Raw genomic sequence first — 19,651 nt, 5'->3', positions numbered from 1 at the left:
TTCTCTTTATTACAACTTGCTCTTGTTACTGAACCAGGTTGGTTTTAGTGACTCAGTGAGTCCCAAGGATGATGTTTCACATTTAGTTTTGGGCTAAAAGCAAACGATAAAACATTTTCCATCTTTTCCTCTCCAGAATCAAACATCAGGGCTGTTTCACAACCATCAAAGAACTTTGAGGCGACTCATTAACTGAATGTCCACAACATCTATTAGATTTTATGCTTCATATTTTATTAGTAAGACAGTTTTGCCAGGGTCAGTACAGCAGAAATAATCAAATCATCTAGTCTATCTTTCCCTACTGCTGACACTGAGAACTAAAGAGGGAACCTTTGAGAGAGACGGACAGAGTTTGGCGTTTTGGACCCCAGAACTGGCCTGATGATGATGAAGGTGCTGCAGCAGGAGGAAGATGTTGATCGGCGAAGGCAGGATCTCTGTAGGTCTGATGAGCTTCTGTCTCTGCATGGATGGTGAGGTCACACAGGACTTGGTGCTGGCAGGAAGAGTACTGACTTGGATCAAAGCCACAAACTGAACCAGAAAACAGCTGGAAGGAAAAACTGGATCTCATTTGATCTGCCTGATTGCCCGTCCCACTGCTGCTGCTAATGCTAACGCTGAGAAAAAGTTGTGGGTTCGGATCCCATCAGAACATTTCTGAGGGAAGTTTGAATGCTGTCCCTGTTCTCCACGTCCTGTGATGTCATCAGGGTTCTGTCTGCTCCTGTCCTAAAGGAGTTTTATTCTGGTTCTGATCAGGTTCTGATCCAGCTCTCTCTCTCTCTGAGGCCACGCCCCCTCCTCCTCTCGCTCAGAGTCTCAGTCGGCTCCAGCGTCTCGTCCAGGATGAACGTCCCTCTCTCTCTCTCGATTGCCCTGATCCTGTTTTCCTGCTACGGTGAGTGACCTTTGACCTCTGACCTCCTAACTGACCCCAGTCAGTTCGCTGAACAACCAGAAAACGGTTTTTGCTCTATTTCACTCGCAGCTTTCTCATCTGCAGAGCCTTAAAGAGGAAACAGTTTTAGCACCGGGTCCTAAAGTATTTACTAAAGTATTTACCAAAGTATTTACTAAAGTATTTACCAAAGTATTTACTAAAGTATTTACCAAAGTATTTACACCCCAGAAAGTTTTTCTGCCTCAGTGTTTTTGTAGATAAATCAGGTTTCAGTCAAAATGAAATTAAAGGGGCATTCTGCTGCTTCGCTGTTAGGAAATCTCATTTCTGTTCCAGTTTATTCAGGTTTTTGTGACTAAAATGAAAAAAGAAAACATTTGTTCTCAGCCAGCCGAGGGAATCAGAGATCTGTGCTGTGTGACAGGCTCTCGGACCTGTAGAGACCTGAACGCTGCAGGTCCGCCGTCACACAGACTTTTGTTTGAAACGTTAATCCTGCCGATGAGGGAGGAAAGAAACGCTGGATTACCTGAGTTTACGCTAAAATCTCTGAGCTGCAGCGAGAATCAAGCAAACATCTCTTCATAAAACTGTTTATGTGACAGATAAACGAGAACAGCTACAGGATTAAAGACGTTTATGTAGTTAGATGGTCTGTTAAGGAAACGCCTGGAGGTTAAAATTACACTGAAACTAAAACTAATTTAAAGACGTCACCGTTCCTCCCTCAGGAGGAAAATTCATCCAGAAATTCACAAAAAACGGAGAGAATTTTCTCCACGGACGATTAAAGACGCCTGGTGAAAGGAAAGATGAATTCGGTTCTGATTGGATGTCCATCAGAACCGGCACCCAGAGTCTAACCGGGTCACAGGAGGTTCCCAGTTACCCGACCCGGTTAGCATTCTGACTCCAGACTGACTGAGAATTTTTCTCACATTTCCTCAGAATGCTCAGCTGAGATGGTTCTGACCCGGTTAAATCCTCAGAACAATTCAGGAAACAACTTGCTAATAGCAGAACTAACTCTTAGCTTAGCGTCTTGCTAACTTTGCTAACGATTAGCGCACTTCGCTTCTCTTAAGTTCATTTTTCCAGACAAATTCTTAGGTGTGAATTTACTTGACAGTTTTGTAAAAATTCAGTTGAATAACGTTCTGTGTTGAAGTTTAGATTATTAACTATTAAAAAATCTTCTAATAGTTAGATGATTATATTCATGCTCTTATTTTGAAGGAGTTGAAGTCTGTTTATGCATAAATTCCATTTCCTCTCTTCATGTTCGTTCCCAAACAGTAGAGAACAAAACATAAAGATGAATAACATGAATACAATATCTCAAGTAAGAGCAAAACGTATTTAGTAATTTAATATAATTAAGTACTGAGTGTCTGATCAAAAGATTTAGCAAAAAATCTGAAGTTACATAGTAACAGTAAATTCTGGAAATTTAAAAACTGAAATAAAAAAACTTAACATGAATTAATCAAAAATAACATAAAATAGATTTAAGGCAGAAGAAACTTTTCCAAACTGCTGACAGGTAAGTAACGCACCGTGGTGGCGTTAGCTAAAGAGCTAGCTGTGCTAACCCTAAAGCGCTAATCATAAACATTAGCCCTGCTAATGCTAAAGCGATATAACAACATGCTATTATCAAAAGCTAATGCTAAATCACCAAATGAAAAATTAGCTTTGCTATTAGCGCATTAGCAGGTTAGCATACCGGTAGTTCAGGTGTTTACTGCACCTTTAATTTACCTCCAAACATTAAAACTGTTCTCCTATAAACACATTTTCTCCAAAGTGTTACTCAAACCGCAAGTTAATCCACCTCTGATTAAATCTGTTTTAGTTTCAGGTTTTGAATTAAAATCCTGAAATAAAAGAACTTTTTGAAGTGATTCTGTGTCCCTGAGACGCTGCAGAGATCTCTGCAGCGTTTGGCTTCCTAACACACTAAATGACTTGAACTTACAGAACAAGTTTTCAGGAAGAGTAAAGCCCATCAGAGCATGAGTTATCGCCTCACTCTGCGGTCGAGTCGCTGATTGTGGGAATCTGTGTGAAACCACCGAACAAGTGAACCCAGAAACAAACCCGCAGTGAAGAAACGGATGACAGCATGATTTACTGTGAGAAGGTCGTCAGTGATGTGGAGGAGTTTGTTTAATATGAGCCAAAAAAGGATGTTTCCACCGAATCCAGAGGAGCTGCAGGTTCCAGCTTTAAACGTCTTTCAGTCGAGGAATCAGGACAGAAATGACTCCCTGACCTCAGTCGATCCTCTGACCAGCCCATTTTTCTTCCTTCTGCTTTATCGTGTTTTCTGTAAAAACATCTTCAGTTAGGAAATGTTTCTCTGGTTCTGGAGTTTGCTGACAAGCTGCAGTTTTTGTTTTAACAGAAAACTGTTTGGGTTTTTAGGCCGATATCTGACTTAATCAGACGTTGTGCAGCCGTTCGTTTGGTCGACCAGAAGAAGAAAGGAAACAGGAAGTACTTTTACAGGCCTCCTGCAGTCCACACAAAAGAATACATATATTATTTTGACGTAAATAAAATGAAACCACAATCCATTTAAAAATCATTTTTCTTTATTTATTGTGACAATTATTCTACAAACTGTTTTAACTAAATGATCCAGACGGGAAAAATCCAACTAACTGGAATTATTTGGCATTAAAGGACTTAAAACTGGCATCGATGCGTTTTCTATAAAAGATCCTAAATCTGTTTCAACAATCTGAAAGAATTTGATTCCAGATTTTATTATTTTTCTACAGCAGAGGAAACAAAACGTCAGTTTTATTGCTAAAATATGTGAATATGCAGCTCAAGATGTTATTAAATAAAAAATATCTAAAAGTTAAACTCAGAACGCAAATGAATGCAGAGAAAAGTTCTTTTAGCTGAGCTTCAAACTATTTTTGTTGTTTTACTGGTTGTAGCAAAATAATCTGCAGATATAAATGATGTTTAGCTGCTAAATATTTTTTCACATTAAAGCAGAGAAATATTTGAAAAACTTAGAATGAAAAATGGATAAACAGAAGCAGCTTGCTCACCTTTATTCAGGTTTTCCTACCTTTAATCTTCACATATAGATTTACATTCTGTCCAGATTGAAATATTTCCACGTTACACATTGAAGATAAGCATATTTAATAAAGTGAAATGTCTTTAGCAATGCTTAGCTTTTGCACTCTTAGCCCATCTTCCTCCAGGCGTAGAATTTCTAATCTAGATGTCTTCTGTAATTTAGTGTTTGCAGATAAGTGAGTGATTAATGGAGGAAATATGAGATCTCTGTTTCTGTGGCCTTCAGTCAGACTTTCTTTGTTTAGTTGTGAAACCTCCGCCGCTCTGTTTTCACTCTCCAAACCACCAACAAACCGGGAGACAAAACCCTGAAACATGAGCGATCATGTCATTGGTTCAGAGCGATGCAGACGTGTTTCTGTTTTCATGTTTGAATCTGTCTGAGAAACATTAAAATAACTGTGGCTAAAACCAAACACAGCAGATGAAACCCTGCAGGTCACAGAAACATCTCACTCACCACAGGAGGCAAAAAATAAAATGCCCCAGCCATCACATCCGCTTCGCTGCGCTAGCCTTAAAACACCAAACAAACATCAGTTCTGCTAACAGTAATTAGCAGAAGCTAACGCTAAAGTACCAAATTAAACTACCGTATTTTCCACATTATAAGGCGCATAGAATAGCCGCTACAGTAGAGGCTGGAGTTACGTTATGCATCCACTAGATGGAGCTGCGCTAAAGGGAATGTCAACAAAACAGTCAGATAGGTCAGTCAAACTTTATTAATAACTAGAAAAACAAAATTTCTGAAGAAATTTAGCCGGGGCCTGCCAAGGCGCGCCCGTCTGGTTTGTGCCCGGCGTCGTCACGCTACAAATTGGCATCCGCAACGTAATCAAGTTCAGATTTCTTTAGCCGAAATCTCTTTGCTTCCTTGTCTTTCGTTAGGCGATGAAATACGTTCATGTTTGGTTCGGTTCAGTTCTACTCTAGTGGGCAGACTGTACCGCAGCTGCTGCGCTACAGATATTTCTCCGCTGATTTTCAGTAAAACTCTACAACGGAGAACCTGGAGGTTCTGGTTCGGATGAACAAAATAAACCCAGATATTTTATGTTTTATTATTTGAAATTATTGATAGGCCAAACATAATGAAAAAAACTCAGATCATGAAGTTATTTTATGTAATTCAAACAAAAATTATAATTTACATCATACCAAGCTAATATTATGTAGTTCTGCTGTTTTTCACTGTCGGCACAAGACGGCAGCTGAGAGTATCTGTATCCGAAGCAACTGAGTCAGTGAAGTAGCTTAATATGCTAGTTCCGGTTATTTGTGACAATTTCTGCAAGTCACAATAGCTCTAGGTTGAGGTAAAACAAAATTGCCTTATTTCAGCTGATCAGATTGATGTTAACAGCGATTTTATAGCCTAACAGGTTTCACGAAAGCCAGTTAGCAAAGTGCTAACATGTGAACAAATTGCGGTTCCATCAAGCTAGCAGCTACGCTATCAGAGCCACAACAAAATATCCCACAGCAGTCAAACTTTTAAAATCGATCACATTTCTTAAAGAACACATTACATTTAACAACTGTAAGCAGTTCTAATAATATAGTAATGAAATTAAATAGTATATTTTATGGACAGAACACAAACACTTCTTACCTTAACCAAGGAGAGTCGGAAGGAGAAAGCTCTTCTTCTTCTTTTTGTTTTTAATGGCGGTTGGCAAGCAACTTAATGGTGTGCATTACCACCACCTACTGGTATGGAGTGTGGATCAGGGCGTGCATTACCGCCACCTACTGGTATGGAGTGTGGATCAGGGCGCAACTTAAAAAAAAAAAAAACACTAAATCCTTTCTATCAGTTTAGTTTTCTTAAGAAATTTTATGAAATAACATAAATATTCAGAGGAAGAGGAATATCCCAAAATATCTGGAATTTTTAACTGTAACTTATTCTTTAGAAGCCTATTATTATTATGCTTCATTTTAAAGTTCCAAACTAATTCCATGTGTAACAGTTACTCAGTTAACCGCTCCCCAATCTAAAGTCTTACATATAATCCTGTTACCTTCCAAAATGTAATAACCGCTTTATTTATTTTGTGTTTAATTAATATCTTATTAAGTTTAAATGTCTCTATATCATGTTTCCTTTGATGTTGCTCTTAATAATTCATTATATTTTTTCCAGACTTACAATACTTTATTTCCATAATTCTACTTTGTTTTAAGGACACCTTAGGTAAATGATCTTCCATTTCATTTCCTGCTATATCTTTATGAGCTGGTATCCACATAAACCTAATCTCTATTTTAGAGATGCTGGGTTAGACAATTCTCTTTTTGAGCCAGCTGGGGGAGACAATTCTCCGTTTTAGCCAGTAGGGTATTAGGGTGTAGGATTTGTACCATTGAATTATAATGGGGTTTTTTTCGTAGTTTTTTGCGAATTATGTCGCCATGTTAATCCCGAATCCCACCAAAAGTAATAGCTGGAATGGCGTGAATTTTCTGCACGTTTTGATACCTCTTTTGTAGGTGTGCACGCAGCGGTATGAGCCGCATTAACGGTTACGGATGAAAAATAAAGAATAACTAGAAAATTTCGGAAGAAATTTAGCCGGGGCCTGCCAAGGCGCGGCCGTGGGGTCTGGGCCCGGCGTCGTCACGCTACAAATCGGCATCGACGCTAAAGAACGCCGCAACGTAATCAGTGGCATGCGGAGAATCGCAAGAACGTTAAGTGAGGCGGACGTGCACCATTCAGTATTATAAAGTAAGTATATCAGCTAAAATCAGCAGAAACGCTAATGTTAGCGTCATTGCTTTCATCAGTATGTGGGAAATCACTAGGATATTTTCTGTAATTGATTTACTCCATTCAGTATACTAAACATTGCTAAAAAGTAAAATAAATAGCTAATAGCTTATTGAAGCTAAAATGCTAACGCTAATGAACCTTGCATTGAACTGTTTAGTAACAGTTCAATGCTCATAAACTGCAGGAAGGCAGTTCATTAGCATTTACCTAATGATTGTCACAAATATAAATTTTCAATAACGCACACACACACAACATATTACAGTTTAAAAATATATATTGACCTTATGTTAAAGATTTCTACAAACTTTTTACAGGTAAAGTTTACAATGAACCAAAATTACAACATTTAAAGAATACCATAAATTTAAGAATCTAATGTCTCTGCAATAAAAAGAAATTGCTATCTTTTTTATTTTTAAACAACACCTCATATTGTTAAATAACTGATTTTATGTATTCAAGTTTTAAATATTACATTTGAGTTTGCATGGATGTAAAATTACTGCTCAGTTTAAAAATTACAGTATTTTTAAACTGAGCAGTTTAAAAATATGCTCAGTATTTTTAAACTGCTCAGCTAAACTTCGCTCTTTAGCTTGTTAGCTTGTCGATGTTTCAGTTTTATTCGCTGGGAAAATTATTCTTTGTCTGCTTTGAAGATAAGCAGACAAATAATAAAAAACAAGTTTTGATATTAACTCTCAACTTCATTCACAAAACTTTTTCGTTATTTATTACACAACGAACATGTATTTCACATAAGAACAAAACAATGAGGTGACGTTGCCTGTAATTGAACACAAAGCTGATCCCTCTTCACCCTGTCACCAACTCACACACATCCTCATTGCGTTGTGTTCTGTAAATAAACAAAACACAAGCAAAATCAATAAACTATATGCATATTCCAGTATACTGAGTTTTGGTTTTACATTCATTCTATTTAAATGTAGTTTGTTTGTGCTTACCAATGTTTTCTGGCCGGATGTCAGGCACCATTTCCCCCTGGTCAGTTCGTCGATGTCTGGTTTTAGTTCTATTCTGTGGCAATCCGCAAAACGGCGTGTAGGTTTTCGTCAGTAATGCGCGATCTGTGCTTGGTCTTGTTTAAAGTCATTATTGAAAACATCTGTTCGCACAGATAGGTGCTTCCAAACGTGGACAAAACACGAGCTGCATGGAGTCGAAGCTGTGGCATCAAATCAGGGGGCAGTAGACGGTAAAAGTCCTCGATTGAAACATCACGGGACTTTGCTCTTTAGCTTGTTAGCTTGTCGATGTTTCAGTTTTATTCGCTGGGAAAATTAATAATCAGCTTGAGGTGACTCTGCTGCACTCTAGTGGCGAGAAGCCGTAATGTTGGTTGGTAAGAATCGGAAGGCATTATGGGATATGTAGTTTGTAGTCAATTCGTGCTCAAAACCTATTTTAAGTCAATCAATGGGGCTGTAAAACGGTGGTAGGGGGGAGAGGGCCACATAAAATGACGTAGCGGGCCACATGTGGCCCGCGGGCCTTGAGTTTGACACATGTGCAATAGAGGATCTATCTGCTGCTCATGCAAAACAGTCTATTTTAATCCCATGTGTAATAGTCATTGGGTTAAATCAGTTATATAATGCTCAAAACACAAGTAGCTGATGTAAAAATATTCAAGGCTTTTATTTTGAAATTTTCAGTATGCTTCATTTTAAAGTTCTGAACTAATACCACGTGTAAGAGTGCTTTGGATGAAAAAGTCAAATAAAGCCAAAAAGAGCAATTACGTCATGTAAAAATATTCAAGGCTTTTATTTTGAAATTTTCAGTATGCTTCATTTCAAAGGGCCAAACTAATACCATGTGTAACAGTGCTTTGGATGAAAAAGTCAAATAAAGCCAAAAACAGCAATTACCTGATGTAAAAATATTCAAGGCTTTTATTTTGAAATTTTCATCAAGCTTAATTTTAAATTGCCACACTAATCCCATGTGTAACAATTGCTGGGTTAAATCAGTTATATAAAGCTCAAAAGAGCAATTTTCTGATGTAAAAATATTCAAGGCTTTTATTTTGAAATTTTTGTTAAGCTTCATTTCAAAGGGCCAAACTAATACCATGTGTAACAGTGCTTTGGATGAAAAAGTCAAATAAAGCCAAAAACAGCAATTACCTGATGTAAAAATATTCAAGGCTTTTATTTTGAAATTTTCATCAAGCTTAATTTTAAATTGCCACACTAATCCCATGTGTAACAATTGCTGGGTTAAATCAGTTATATAAAGCTCAAAAGAGCAATTTTCTGATGTAAAAATATTCAAGGCTTTTATTTTGAAATTTTTGTTAAGCTTCATTTCAAAGGGCCAAACTAATACCATGTGTAACAGTGCTTTGGATGAAAAAGTCAAATAAAGCCAAAAAGAGCAATTACATGATGTAAAAATATTCAAGGCTTTTATTGTGAAATTTTTGTTAAGCTTCATTTTAAAGTTCAAAACTAATCCCATGTGTAACAGTTACTGAGTTAAATCAGTTATATACAGCCCATAGCAGCACGTAGTTCTAAAGGCCAGTTCAGTCCTGATCTGTTTCAACTGAGGATAGTTAGAACTACAATGATGCGTATTTGTAGTCCAAACCAGCAGCCAATAGCCTCTTGAGTTCCGTTGCTATGTTAAATAAGTTTCACACCAAGGTGTGAAGTGTTAGTGAAACAGCCTGAGAGCCTCAGAAAATCCTGTCGCATGACTTTGCTCTGAAGCACCGTGACAGAAAACCGTACGGTCTAGATAAATTTCGAAAACATTTTACCGGAGCAGACAGGCGTATCAATGTCAGGACCGATTTTGATACTAATCGTGCGATATTTGTGGGCGTGATGGCGATTTCAAAAATGATTTGGGCTGAAAAAGTTGTCTTCATCTCTCACTCTAATCAGCGAGAGAAGCACTCTAACTTTAGGAAAAATGAGAAACTTTGGGTCGCTTAGAGACAAATTGTGGACAAACCGTAACTGGTATCGACGAGCCGTCTTCACTTTCGAAGAGATCACAGACGTATCTACAAAATGAAATTTGAATGGCATTTCTAGGTGAATTTGTGACGACACAGACAATCCTCAAAAATAGGGTATTTCCAGGATTTTTCCCATTGACTTATAATGGGGTTTTTTTCGTAGTTTTTTGCGAATTATGTCGCCACGTTAACCCCAAATCCCACCAGAAATAATAGCTCCAATGGCGTGAATTTTCTGCACGTTTTGATACCTCATTTGTAGGTGTGCACCCAGCGGTATGAGCCGCATTAACGGTTACGGAAGAAAAATAAAGAATTATAATAATATTAAAGAGACACTTTGTTGGGTGTAGAGTAATAGGTTCCTGCCATTGCTTTGCATGGCAGGCCCCAATAATAATAAAGAAACTTTTCTTGGGAGAATAGCAATAGGTTCCTGCCATTGCTTTGCATGGCAGGCCCCAATTACAAACCAGCGTTCTGAAAACTCAGTTCATTCCCAAAATGAATAAACAGCTGTTTATTATTTTCCCGAGGTAAAGTCAGTGACGTGGTATTTTTGTGACACAGTTTATCTTTTAACAACAGCAAGGTGTAACATATAGTGGAGGGGAACTTTTCCTCCATTCAATAAACACGTAAAAAACAGCCTGATGCTGTTACAGTAAATCAAATCACAATATATATCCACTTCCACTATAACCATTGATTGGTTCATGTTAAATTCTCTGCTGCTGCTCTGTTCCCGTGTTTCTACTGACTGATCGCCTTGAGCTTAAACTGCGTCGTAAGCTCGTCTCTTAATAGGAGCCATTTTGGTGTCTTTACACAAAACCCAGCCTGCACCGCGCGCTTCTTCTTCTACGGGGGAAAATGAAGTCGGCGGCTGCTTACCGTAGTTGCGAGACCAGTTGTGGCTCAGTATTGGTCCATATATAAGGCGCAGCGGATTATAAGGCGCACTGTCGGCTTTTGAGAAAATTGAAGGTTTTTAGATGCGCCTTATAGTGCGGAAAATACGGTACAATGAAATCCACCACGTGTCAGTGAGACGTTAGTTACGGCATACATCGCCCTCTGCAGGGTCAGATTTGTTATTGCACACCTTTCTGAACGGTTAGCGCTTCAGGAAGTGGAAGCAAAACTTTCACGGTTTCAGTTTTGTAGTTGCTGAGTTTTGCTAACCCTGCTGCTGTTTTAGCCTGGCCTGGTCAGGTTTTAAACTGTTTCCTGTGGGACTACAGAGATGCATTCTGGGTAAAGAATGAACATCAGGTGGAAGAACATACAGACAGGAAATGGAACCACTGCATAGACGCTCTTCACCAACTTCAAAATAAGAGCGTGAATATAAACAAACTGAAAGTTTATAAACAGCAAAGTAAATTTAAGCAAAGTGCTCTAAATGTTTTCAAAGTTCCCTAAAGCGATAAACAACAACAACAAAAAAACATGCTTCTCATGTGACATTACTTCCAGGAACTTTGTAACTGGCTGACAGCCATCTTGGTAGGCAGGTGCTATGGCGTTGCTATGACAACAATAAACAGTCACCAGAACCTCTCTCTTCACATGGAGAGTTTGTTCGTCCTTTGAGACGTTGAATCTATCCGACCAAAGTCTTCAGCTGAAGTTCCTCTGAACTCATTCTTCACTGTAGCATCAGATCAGATGCATTCTGGGTAAAGACACATTTACCCAGAATGACACATTTTCCTTCTCCGTCTCATACGGGTCGATCCCGACAGCAGCCATTTTGTTCGTGTATATTTCTAATGCACATTGGTTCATATATTTTTGATTTTTTGCGGTCAGCTCTGCTCTGTGCTTGCCTACCAAGATGGCGCACATCACTTCCAGTTCTGACTTGTTGGAACTACGTGTTAGCTCCGCTCTGAGCGCGTTAGCAGATCAGTGTCCAGCTCTGGTCATCTAGAAACCATCTGACCCAGAATGACAGAATTTCTAATCTAGATGTCTTCTGTAATTTAGTGTTTGCAGATAAGTGAGTGATTAATGGAGGAAATATGAGATCTCTGTTTCTGTGGCCTTCAGTCAGACTTTCTTTGTTTAGTTGTGAAACCTCCGCCGCTCTGTTTTCACTCTCCAAACCACCAACAAACCGGGAGACAAAACCCTGAAACATGAGCGATCATGTCATTGGTTCAGAGCGATGCAGACGTGTTTCTGGGTGATCCCAGCGTCAGAAACCACCACAAAGCCAAAAGCTCCATCTCAGACTCTACAGTTAGCAGGCTAAAGGTTAAAGGTCATGACAGCACCGCTAGAAAAACTCTAGAGCTGCAGAGCAGATTGGCTGAATAAAGAGAACGACGGCGTTGTGAAGCTTCCATGTTTTTCTCAGAAACGATTTAAACTATTTGCTGATTGAATCTGAGTCCTGATTCCTGATAGAGACTTTGTCTGAACCGTCGCAGGATTTCACATTCTCCTTAAATCCAGGTTTCCATGGTTACCTTCCTGGACTTAATGTCTCATTTTGCTGCTCTGGACCGGTTCCTATGATGTCAGGCCCAGAGAGCGGTCTGAGTGGCCCGGTCCGTTAAGCCTGGGGGGGATAAAGTGCTGACACGGCGTTTATCAGGCTGCCTGCGGCTCGGACCAACAAGCCCCGACACATCTCTGCTTTCCTTCCAACTGTCAGAAGCAGCTTCAGGACAGAGGGCTGCTGAAGTTCACCGGGTCTGAAATAAATGAGGTTTTCCCAGAAACAGGAAGGTCTGAGTCCAAACGTCGGCCGGTCACCCGACCCAAACGGGTTCTTAATGGATACTCTGATCTGCAGAGGGACAAACATTTAAATCCCTTCCAGGTTTTTTCTGTTGTGTAAGAAAATCTGTTACTTTCACTTTGAGTCTTTAGATTCCTGCGGCTTGTTTTTGAAATGAGATTTTATTTCTCTATCATAACATCTGGGTTCATTATTTGCTCCTCCCAGATCAGCTGCAGCAGATTCTGGTGTTTAAACTGGTTTCCCTCCCCAGCATTGCAAGCCTGTCCATTTTGCTGCAGTTACTGTCAGATCCTCCTGGCTTTCAGGCCCCGGTTTGTCTGTCACCAGGTATTTGCTGTCTGAATAGTTTTCGCCTTTACCAGAGATCTGGGTCGGACTCCACTTATTTATTTTTCCTCCTAATTTGTTCAGATCTTTTTGTTTTTTCTTCTTCTTTCCTGTAAATTATTGTTCAGACCAATTTGCTGCTGGAAGAGAAGTTTGAATCCGTGGCATCTCTGAGTAAAGCTTGTTTGGATAACAGCAGCTCTTCTAGCCGCCCCAGGCGCCGACATGCTGGTGCCCATATCATCTCTGCTGCTGCATGAGGCTGGAACAGACCTGCAGTGTTTTAACCGCTGGATTAGCTGAATTAGCTGAATTAGCTGAATTAGCTGGATTAGCTGGATTAGCTGAATTAGCTGAATTAGCTGGATTAGCTGAATTAGCTGAATTAGCTGAATTAGCTCCTACCCTGTGTTGCTAACAGACCTGGCAGCTCTGCTGAGGCTCCATTAGCAGATCAGGTTACTGATGGCATCTTAAAACAACAGCAGGTTTTAAAACTCCTTGACTTGAATTATAAAACAGAGATAAAAAGTTTGACAGTAAATCCTCTTTCTATAACGAATGCAGGAGAATTTTTCTTTTTGTCACACTGTTTCAGATTAAAGACATTTTTATATCAGATGAACCTGAGTTAACACAACAGAGTAGAAAAATATCCAAAACAAACCTGGATGAACATGTAAAGATAATTATTCACCTGTTTAAATCACAAGTGAACTGAATGTAGAAATTAATTCCTTCTCTGTTATTTGAGAAGTTGGGATTTTCAGGATTTATGTATTTTTTAGTTCTTACTCATTAACTTACCCTACATTTTAATTTGTCACCTTTTTGATGCTTTCATGTATATTGCAATATGTTTACACTGTTAAAGCTATATTGTTTTATTCCCCCTTAGCTTAGCATAAGCTAGCTTAACCTTAGCTAGCTGCTACGTGGATGCTAAGTGTTCCTACCTTCCCCAGAATGCAAAACGTTACGTTAAAAATATCTATTTTAACCAAACACAGACCCGACCCAGCAGGAGGCGTCAGCTGAGGAAGCCTCTCGGCCTCATCCAGCGCCGGCCATGCGGCTCGGTTCCGTCCCGGTTCTGCGCTGTGATGGACGGCTGTTGGCTCTGGCTGGCGGCCAACCAACACATGACCCAACCGCTGGAACAAACTCAGCTCAGCAGGATGAGAAAAATGATGAGCATCCATAAAACAAATAATAACAAACAAGATGAAACGGAGAAAACCCGTCCCACGGAACCAACAGAAACTTCTGGGTTTTATTGCAACAATGTCTCTGATGTTTGTGGGGGTTTTCCAGCAGTGGCGGAGCTAGAGGTTTAAAGTTGGGGGGCCAAAGGGGGCCAGGGCTATCTCGGGTGGGGAGGGGGGGCAAAAATGAGAATGTGTGTGTGTATATATATATATATATATATATATATATATATATATATATATATATATATATATATATATATATATATATATATATATATATATATATATATATATATATATATTTCCGTTCCCTGGCACCACAACAGGGAACGGAGGTTGAGGTGCCAGAGATACCATCATGGCAGGAACAGGCCCTAAACACTAGAGCAATAGAGGCCCAGATCTACCACACCAGACAAGACCCAAGGTGCAGGCTGTGCAAGGAGGCCCCTGAGACAGTCCAGCACATAACAGCAGGGTGCAAGATACTGGCAGGGAAAGCGTACATGGAACGACATAACTAAGTTTCAGGCATAGTGTACAGAAACATCTGTGCAGAATATGGACTGGAAACCCCGAGATCAAAGTGGGAAACACCCCCAAAGGTGGCGGAGAACGCCAGAGCTAAGATCCTGTGGGACTTCCAGATCCAGACAGACAAAATGGTAATGGCGAACCAACCAGACATTGTCGTAGTGGATAAACAACAGAGGAAAGCCGTTGTGATAGATGTAGCAATACCAAGCGACTGCAACATCAGGAAAAAGGAGCACGAGAAACTAGAGAAATACCAGGGCCTCAGGGAGGAACTGGAGAGGGCCTGGAAGGTGAAGACCACAGTGGCGCCTGTGGTCATCGGGGCCCTCGGGGCAGTCACCCCCAAACTGGACCAATGGCTACAACAGATCCCAGGAACAACATCAGACATCTCAGTCCAGAAATGTGCAGTCCTTGGCACAGCCAAGATACTGCGCAGAACCCTCAAGCTCCCAGGCCTCTGGTAGAGGACCCGAGCTCAGAGGATAAGAACCACCCGCGGTGGGTGAGAAGGGAATTTTTTTATATATATATATTTATATATATATATATATTTATATATACAGGTTTTAGGAAAATGTTATTTAAAAATGTGGATATTTTAACTCTGAAGTTTGAACTAATTAATTCTGTTTCCTGACAGGAAATGTTAGCAGTGACGATGAAGAAGAGACGATCCAATCCAGTTACAGTGAATCAACAACGCCTTATTATGACTACGACTACAACGTCACCTTCGATTATTACTACGGTAACAGCAGCGCTCCGGCACACGCAGCTTCATTCATATTTCATTTACTGACAGAAGAATCTGGGTTTTCTGTCCTTCCAGTGAATAACAGCTTCATCGGCTCAAACGAGGTGAGTAACGGCTCTGCTGCTCTCATTTATCCTTTTATATCATCCATCCGTTTATGATCATCCAGTACTTTCCTCTTTAGCTGCAGTAGATACAAAGGAAATCTTTTACAACTTGAAGTCTAAACAAATTTTATTTAAGAATGATTTATTTGTTTAAAAAATGATCTATCAGAAATATCCAAATCAAGTCAAAACTGGAGATGGGCTCTTATCCTGCTTCCGTTTTTACTCACTTTTTATTCAGTAAATAGAAACATTTCAGATTTAGGTGCAGAAAGTTTCTGTAAAGTTTGTTTGATGAAAAGAAGTAAATCTGCTTTAAAATGCACAACCTGGAAAAATATGTTTACAGATTAACAGTTTCCAATGAGAGAACAACGGCGACACCTGCTGGCTGCAATGTTAAAAATCATTCTAAATAAATTGTCTTAAACCAGAAAACTGTCAGATCTGAGCAGAGGGAGAAATCACCCAGCAGAGTGTGCAACATGAAAATATCGCATTTATTTTGACAGAAAAGTGTTTTTGTTTTATCCAAGTGGTTCATTTTAAAAACATATTTTCTTTCTCTTTCAGACTTCTCCAGAATCGACCACTACGGTAAAGACAATAGATTCTCAATAAAAACGCAGCTTCCACGTGTTTCCGGTCTGATTTGTTTAAACTGAATATTTAGATTTTAAATATTTATAAATTAGTAAATTAGTAGCTCGTTAGCGTAGCTTGCTAGCTTGTGTTGATAGTTGCATGATTAACATTAATAGTTGAACAACTTAAAACTTAAGCAACAGGAGAAATTTGAGGATTGAGTCAAGTCAGGAGAGTCTGAATTCACACACTAATTCATTAGTATGGAGCTAAATTGGTGTCGATAAAGTTTGTTTAAAAAATAAAAATTTAAACGCAAAACTGTTTTTTAACTTTTCTTTCAGTTTAAAATCTTTTTTCGCTTCAAAACTTTTAAAATCAGTTTTATAAAAATAACATTTAAAAACTTTTAATTTCATAAAAGGATGTTCAGTTTGAATCATTTGCAGAATTGTAGAATAAAATGTCTCAACATTTCACTAATTAGAACAAACTTATAATCCAGAGAAACTACTCATTACCTTAGATCAACTTTATCAGAACAAGAATCCAGAGAAACTATTCACGAGCTACGATTTAGCTTAGCACTAATAGCTAACGTTAAAACTTTACTGCGCTGAGCTTCCCCTGCAATATTTCCAGGTAAATATTAAAGCACTAATTGACTTGGCTGTTTTATAAACTTTCAGTTGAATAAAGTTTGAGGTCTGTTGAATTCTTCAAGTAGTCAGACATTAATTTTGGTTATTTTGAAGTGAGTGAAGATTGTTTACAAAGGATTTCCATTTCCTCTCATCAAATTTTCACATTCCCCAAAAACCATTTCAAACGGGAAACATTCAGGAACAAAATGAGATGTAAACATAAATACAGTATCAAAGGGCATTGTAGAATATGTCATGTCAAAAATTAAATTGAGCTGAAGCTTCTAGTGCCGAGGACAGATATTTGAATGGCTTTCCTGTAAATATTTTCCATAATAAAAATGTTAACATAAGTTCTGCATCACTAAGGTCACATTTTCAATTCCAAATCCAACAGCCTGATTTGTTAAATAAATTTTTGTCACTAAAATGTTCCTCCTGTCCTCCTCCACCTGTGATGCTGTGCATTAAATGCCTTGTTGTTGTTGTTTTTGTGCTGTAGCATTAGCTTCTGCTAACTAATTTGTGTTAGCATAGCATCTTAGCGTTAGAGGAACTAAAGTTTGATTCTTCTGGTGTGTGGGAGAAATCACCCAGCAGAGTGTGCAACATGAAAATATCGCATTTATTTTGACAGAAAAGTGTTTTTGTTTTATCCAAGTGGTTCATTTTAAAAACATATTTTCTTTCTCTTTCAGACTTCTCCAGAATCGACCACTACGGTAAAGACAATAGATTCTCAATAAAAACGCAGCTTCCACGTGTTTCCGGTCTGATTTGTTTAAACTGAATATTTAGATTTTAAATATTTATAAATTAGTAAATTAGTAGCTCGTTAGCGTAGCTTGCTAGCTTGTGTTGATAGTTGCATGATTAACATTAATAGTTGAACAACTTAAAACTTAAGCAACAGGAGAAATTTGAGGATTGAGCCAAGTCAGGAGAGTCTGAATTCACACACTAATTCATTAGTATGGAGCTAAATTGGTGTCGATAAAGTTTGTTTAAAAAATAAAAATTTAAACGCAAAACTGTTTTTTAACTTTTCTTTCAGTTTAAAATCTTTTTTCGCTTCAAAACTTTTAAAATCAGTTTTATAAAAATAACATTTAAAAACTTTTAATTTCATAAAAGGATGTTCAGTTTGAATCATTTGCAGAATTGTAGAATAAAATGTCTCAACATTTCACTAATTAGAACAAACTTATAATCCAGAGAAACTACTCATTACCTTAGATCAACTTTATCAGAACAAGAATCCAGAGAAACTATTCACGAGCTACGATTTAGCTTAGCACTAATAGCTAACGTTAAAACTTTACTGCGCTGAGCTTCCCCTGCAATATTTCCAGGTAAATATTAAAGCACTAATTGACTTGGCTGTTTTATAAACTTTCAGTTGAATAAAGTTTGAGGTCTGTTGAATTCTTCAAGTAGTCAGACATTAATTTTGGTTATTTTGAAGTGAGTGAAGATTGTTTACAAAGGATTTCCATTTCCTCTCATCAAATTTTCACATTCCCCAAAAACCATTTCAAACGGGAAACATTCAGGAACAAAATGAGATGTAAACATAAATACAGTATCAAAGGGCATTATAGAATATGTCATGTCAAAAATTAAATTGAGCTGAAGCTTCTAGTGCCGAGGACAGATATTTGAATGGCTTTCCTGTAAATATTTTCCATAATAAAAATGTTAACATAAGTTCTGCATCACTAAGGTCACATTTTCAATTCCAAATCCAACAGCCTGATTTGTTAAATAAATTTTTGTCACTAAAATGTTCCTCCTGTCCTCCTCCACCTGTGATGCTGTGCATTAAATGCCTTGTTGTTGTTGTTTTTGTGCTGTAGCATTAGCTTCTGCTAACTAATTTGTGTTAGCATAGCATCTTAGCGTTAGAGGAACTAAAGTTTGATTCTTCTGGTGTGTGGGAGAAATCACCCAGCAGAGTGTGCAACATGAAAATATCGCATTTATTTTGACAGAAAAGTGTTTTTGTTTTATCCAAGTGGTTCATTTTAAAAACATATTTTCTTTCTCTTTCAGACTTCTCCAGAATCGACCACTACGGTAAAGACAATAGATTCTCAATAAAAACGCAGCTTCCACGTGTTTCCGGTCTGATTTGTTTAAACTGAATATTTAGATTTTAAATATTTATAAATTAGTAAATTAGTAGCTCGTTAGCGTAGCTTGCTAGCTTGTGTTGATAGTTGCATGATTAACATTAATAGTTGAACAACTTAAAACTTAAGCAACAGGAGAAATTTGAGGATTGAGTCAAGTCAGGAGAGTCTGAATTCACACACTAATGCATTAGTATGGAGCTAAATTGGTGTCGATAAAGTTTGTTTAAAAAATAAAAACAGAAGCATTTGGTGAATCAAGATATACTTTTGTTTGCATCACAAATAAATGTGAGTCAGGTGTGTTCATTAGTAAATATTGAGACCATTTTAGCTCCATAATGAATGGGATCAGGTGCTGCTGCTTGTCTCATTGTTTTTCCGATGATGATGATGATGACATCACGTTTCATTCTTTTGCAGATGGTCGACATCAGACAGCTCAAGTCTGAGAGCGACAACAGCAGCTGCAGATCAATAACCGACCGATCGCTGCTGATCAGCTCTCTGCTGCTGTCTCTGGCGGCTCTTTTCCACTAACAGCCATCGTTTCCATGGCGATGCTGCCACTACACTCGGTTTTATTGTGTAATAAATGATTTCACTCGCATGAGGAGCCGTGTTGGTGAAGCAGCTTGAACCAAACCTTAGTGGGACGTTTGGGTTCGGACTTAAAGTCGTCGCTAATGTCTGATCAATGCTGATCCATCCAGACGGGATTTCTGTTAGCAACGGTACCAGTTAGCATCTGATGGTTACCAGTTATTGATATGGGATCGTTGTTCAGCCATGATGCTAAAACAGCTGTTT

The sequence above is a fragment of the Xiphophorus maculatus genome, chromosome 3 (genome assembly GCF_002775205.1).
Source record: "Xiphophorus maculatus strain JP 163 A chromosome 3, X_maculatus-5.0-male, whole genome shotgun sequence".
Taxonomy (NCBI): Eukaryota; Metazoa; Chordata; class Actinopteri; order Cyprinodontiformes; family Poeciliidae; genus Xiphophorus; species Xiphophorus maculatus.
The sequence above is the reverse complement of the archived record's forward strand: the minus strand, read 5'-3'. Positions refer to the sequence as shown.